We start from the raw sequence: 6,000 nt of genomic DNA, 5'->3' as shown, positions 1-6,000 counted from the left end.
AGCCACAGCAACACACAACTTCCGGTGACGGTTTTTATAGTAAAAGCCTGAAGGAGGGCAGTGCCGTTTACGTTGAGACAAATAATGACACTAATAATAGCGAGTTGAGGCCTGTAAACCAGTCTGAATGTTTGAAGGTCTTGGTGCTCAGTTATTTGACTACAAATACAAAATTTAACAAAAGACTGAAACAGAAAACGACCACAAAGACAAATAAGGATTTCTTATGAGACCGAAAGGCCCCATTGTATCCAGGAGCCCATTTTCATATAATGTAAGGTGCAAGATTTTGTTGGACAGACTAAATAATCACAAAATATAGCAGAGTACAGAACTCCTGACCCAGTCCTCATCTCTTTCTGACCTTTCTGTAACCTTTAAAGTGTCCTGATCAACAGTTCTGCAGCTTTCTGAAACCTTTAAAGTGTCCTGATCAATAGTTCTGCAGCTTTCTGTAACCTTTAAAGTGTCCTGATCAACAGTTCTGCAGCTTTCTGAAACCTTTAAAGTGTCCTGATCAATAGTTCTGCAGCTTTCTGTAACCTTTAAAGTGTCCTGACCAACAGTTCTGCAGCTTTCTGAAACCTTTAAAGTGTCCTGATCAACAGTTCTGCAGCTTTCTGAAACCTTTAAAGTGTCCTGATCAACAGTTCTGCAGCTTTCTGAAACCTTTAAAGTGTCCTGATCAATAGTTCTGCAGCTTTCTGTAACCTTTAAAGTGTCCTGATCAACAGTTCTGCAGCTTTCTGAAACCTTTAAAGTGTCCTGATCAACAGTTCTGCAGCTTTCTGAAACCTTTAAAGTGTCCTGATCAATAGTTCTGCAGCTTTCTGTAACCTTTAAAGTGTCCTGACCAACAGTTCTGCAGCTTTCTGAAACCTTTAAAGTGTCCTGATCAACAGTTCTGCAGCTTTCTGAAACCTTTAAAGTGTCCTGATCAACAGTTCTGCAGCTTTCTGAAACCTTTAAAGTGTCCTGATCAATAGTTCTGCAGCTTTCTGAAACCTTTAAAGTGTCCTGATCAATAGTTCTGCAGCTTTCTGAAACCTTTAAAGTGTCCTGATCAATAGTTCTGCAGCTTTCTGTAACCTTTAAAGTGTCCTGATCAATAGTTCTGCAGCTTTCTGAAGCTCTTTCACAGTTTTTTGGACATTTTCTGCTTTTTCCCTCATCTTCAGTCCTTGTTCCTGAGCATTTTCAGAGGTTTTTTCTTTGTTCAGCCACTTAACTCTGACCTTTGACCCATTCAGGCAGAAAAAAGGCTCCTAACTCAAGGGATGAACCAGTGTTGTGTCGACACAGAACAGACAACTTAGCAAAGAAGCCATTTTAAACTGGATCTTTAGGCTCTTTGTTACCAGCAGCCTGTCACAAAGACACATCTTTTGTTCCCATTTCTTTAGCTGCATCTATGAAAAACAGCAAAGAAAACACAGTTTGACAGACAGAAAATAGGATTTCTGCAGCAACAAGGTGATTCCCAAAGAGCTATTAGCTGAAAACTTGGCATATCTCAGCATGGTGTGCAGTGTGTCCTTAAAACATTTGAGGAAACTGGACAAGTGGAGGACAAAAGAAGAAGTGTCAGGCCTAAAAAACTATCTCCAGCAGATGAACAGGATCTGAAAGTGATGTCCTTAAGAAAGAGGAAAAAATCCAGCTGTGACCTGACAGGACCTGAGAGATGCATCTGGACCTTCAGCTGATCCATCTACTGTTGGCCCAAGCCTCATCAGAAATGGGCTCCATGGAAGGGAGGAATTTCAGTGTGTTAAGGACAGGGGAGCAAGCAATTCCTGTTTAAGAGGGAAAGCTATTTAAATTCTCTGTATGTTCTGTACATTTGGCAGCATTGATAATAAAGTTGACTTGATTGACACCAGCGGACACCTGTGCTGTGGCCTCTGACCTTCCAGCAGAGAGACTTCAGTGCTATGATGCAACAAACTGAAGAATTTGAAAGAACCTGCGCTCTACTGGTTCTAGAAGAATGTACTGTTTTTTAGAACGTAGTGATGTCATTGTGGAGATCAGTTTGACCTCTGACCTCGGAGGTAAATAAACCTCAAATGACATGTTGACAATCTTCTTATTTTCACATTGATACAAATCATCTACTGTGACACCTTGTATGGACAGGTGTGAACTGCATCCAGATTGAAGAAGAATCTGGTGGCTTGTTGACTTTTTGAAGGACAGGGGCAGAAAGAAAAAAAAGGGCATATATAGCATATATAGCGCTTCCTCCCCACCACTGTAGAGGGCACCTTAGAACGCATTTTGGCCCCCGAGAGGACACTTGGGGGCAGTTTAACACATGTTTTGACTCCCCTGGTCCATCCACAGCAGCACACCGATGGAGCTTGTTTTCTTAACCCTAGAGAAATCCAAAGGTGGTATTGAAAATGTGCTAATTGTGACATTAGAGCCTCACTTGAAGCCCTGCTGACATGAGCATTTAGATGCTATGACACACATACAACTGCACATGGAATGACTCAACCGGGTTTACACCACATAACCTGATGCTCGGCAGACGTCCCAGACTCCCAGGGGACCTGATCTTTGGGCTTCCCACTGAGAATGAGCCATGCGGGCACAGTGATTATGGCTGTCTGTCACAGGCTCACACCCAGGCCAACCAGATGTGGCAGCAACCTCCTGACACAATGTACGTTTCTCCCAGTGCAACAGGTCGGAGGAGCAGTGAGAGAATAGGCTGAGCAGGATTTGGGTGTGAGAGACGCAGCCACTGAGTCGAATACAGCTGAGGACTGGATGGCTGCAGAGGAAAATGTGGAGAGGGCGGTTCCTGAGACAAACAGACAGGATGAGCACACAAGCTCAGGGAACATGGGAGGCAGGACAAATGAGTGATGGAGGGGAGACAACTGGAGCTGTGGTTGGTGACGACACACCTCAGGGTCTCAGATCTGGGCAGGGCAGTCATTTATGCACCAAACATTTATTCCCTCTATTGAAGTCTTCATTGTTTGAACTCCACATATGTTAAGTGGGTGGTCTTAGTTGTATTTATATTTACATGTTTGGTTTAGTCTGATGGTTGGGACGCCATCAGTTAAAGAAGGGGCGGCTGTAAGGCAGTTTCCTGTTTAGGCTGCAGGGTGGTACTGTGCACAGGTGTTTTTTTAGGTTTCCCGGTGCGGGACGCCATGTTTTTTTAGTGTTTATCTGCCTTTACTCTGAAAGGTAAGCGTGGCGTCCATGCAGTCAGGTGACACAGTGAGCAATAATGGCAGAAGTCTCGGTCACAACTGAGCAGGAGTAATTGTTCCATATGATGATTCTCCAGTTTCCTGTCAAGAAGATCAGAGACAAAGATCAACCAACAGAATGGCGTTTTGTTTAGGATCTGCAAGCAGGCAACGCAACCAACAAATGCAAATCTTCTTCAGTGGTCAACCTTCAGGTCACCCAGGAAGCTAATTCTGGTTTGCTTTCAACTTCAATAGGAGGGGCTACACATTTGCAAAGAAGCTCTTAGACAGTTTTGAATCCTTTGTTCTTCCCAGACGCTGCTTTGTTACAATATGTTCATGAACCTTAAGACATCTGCCTAAAACTGGTCACAAAGCCAGCTTGCCTAAACTTCAATTTGTCCAGGAAAAAGTTGTCTTCTAAGGTCATGTCAACACTTCTGAAGGGAAGACTCTTTTACCAAAAAGAGTTTATTATTTAAATGTATTTATTTATTATTTAAGAATCTAGAACCTTTCAAAACCTGTCACAAAAAAATATAAAATAAATAAATAATGTAATTTCTTGGCATGCGCTCTTACTGTAGACAATTCATTTCTAACTATGCCATTCTGCAGCTCCACTCCTCATTCATGGCAAAGGTCTACAAGCACAACCTGAGATCACCAGGACTCTTGAAGTGGAATATGTCAGGAGACGGTGTAGAGGGAGGACCCAGAGGCAGAGTTCAAAAGCAAAAACTTGGTTTATTTTTTAAAAAAAGAACAAAAAGCGCAGCTGAGCCAGTTATCAATTAATCTTAAACTGTGGCGTTAAACAAAACTCGACTATGACTTTGGAAAATTAAGGCAAAAAACTTGACCTGAACAAACCTGAACCCGACGCATGGAGTGAGGAGAGGATTTTTACCCTGAACTGAGGGCAACCTGGAAACTAAATCCTGTGGGGAGGTGATGGGGGGCAGCTGTGAAACAAAGACTTGAAATAAACCTTAAATCTGAAACCAAGATATGACAAAAACAAAACTCAAAACATGGCATGACAGAACAATCTTTCCCTGAACAAAAGACTTCTCACCTCTCCGTGGCTACGATTCAACACAGGACTTTTAGAAATGTCTACATGTGTTAAATCCTGCCACCCTCCTCCCCACCCCAGACCACGGAGAACAACATAACCGTGTTGCTGTTCTCCAACAGGTTTGCTCGCCAAGAAACCCCATTAACAAACCCTGGTTTGGTTCTCTTTGCAGATGGATCAGCTTCACGTGACCCACGAACGGGTCACAACAGAGTTGGGTTCGCTGTCGTCACTAATCATGAAACTCTTCTCCCCAGCTCACTCCCCCCTCACTATTCTGCACAGGCAGCAGAACTGATAGCCTTGACAGAGGCATGCAGACTAGCTAACAACAAAAGTAACCATCTACACTGATTCCAGATACGCTTTTGGTGTTGTGCATGATTTCGGCACTCTGTGGAAACACAGACAATTCCTAAAATCTGACCACAAACCCATTCTTCGTCATGACAAACAGCTCTTCTTGATGCCATTTTGCTCCCAAATTTCTGTTTGTAAATGCTTTGCTCACACTAACCACACAGATCCTGTCTCTCTAGGAAATGCAAGAGCGGATGCCGCTGAAAAAGAAGCTAAACTTCAACCCACTAGCACTGATCTTCTGTTTGTATCGATTCCTGTCTCTATTCCCACCTCTCTTACAGCAGTACAGTCCTTTGCCACATCACAGGAAAACGCTGCAGGGCCACTCAAGAAGAAACAATGTGGCGAGGACCCAATAATAAATCCTTGCCTGCCTAAACACTTCTTCCCTCATTTCGCAAAATTGACACATGGGTTGGACCATGTGTCAAAGGGGGGGATGATGGATGCCATAACCTGACACTGGTTCACCAAAGGATTTTCAGTTCATGCAGCAGAAGTTCTGTCAGTCGTGTATAGTTTGTGAAACGCACAACAGGTAAAACCAAAGCAGTCACACCCCACCAGACAGACCAGTCAAACACTTAATGCTGTCACCAGCAGAAGGAAGGAAATACTCCTTAGTAATAGTTAATATGTGGTCAAAATGGACTGAAGCATTCCCAGCAAAACACCAGAGCAGCCAAGTGGCAGCAAAGGCTCTGCGAACAGATTATTCCCAGATGGGGAATACAACTAAACTGAGCAGCAACAATGGCTCTCACTTTGTCAATTCTGCTATAACCCAAGTCAGCGAATCAGTGAAGCAGAACATGCTCTGAGAAGAATGTTTGCCAATGCTGAAAGTATCCTGGACCCTTACACCTCCAGCCCTGAGGACTTGGAAATCCTTAATTCAGTTGATTGTTGAAGAAATATTTCCAACAGAAAGAATAAATTAAATATTGGATCATTAAAGTACATGCTGCTGCACCAAAACTGGCCAAACGTGCAGTTTCAAAAGTTATTCTCCCATTCAGCTCTAACACCTGTGAAAGGCAGCCTTCAGCAGACCTGTAACAATACAAACCAAAGCTTTAATGACTTTAGACTGTCACAAACATCACATGTGACATGTCATCCCTGGTTAGAGAAGTACAGGCTGGACAAAAAGTGTCTGATTGTTATAATGTAATGTTGTCAAAACTAATGTGCAAAAGCTTTGCTACAAACTTGACCTGTTTCAGCTAATGGGGAGATCTCTAGGACAGAGCTGTTTGTATACTGGCTGTTTACAGGCCTGCTCTGTTGAGCTGTTACAGAAAAGATCTAAGCTTACATTTATTGCCTTTTAATACA

This window comes from Leuresthes tenuis, unplaced genomic scaffold, assembly GCF_036924035.1.
Source record: "Leuresthes tenuis unplaced genomic scaffold, fLeuTen1.0.hap1 SCAF_3, whole genome shotgun sequence".
In the NCBI taxonomy this organism is placed as follows: domain Eukaryota; kingdom Metazoa; phylum Chordata; class Actinopteri; order Atheriniformes; family Atherinopsidae; genus Leuresthes; species Leuresthes tenuis.
Note: the sequence above shows the minus strand (reverse complement) of the source record.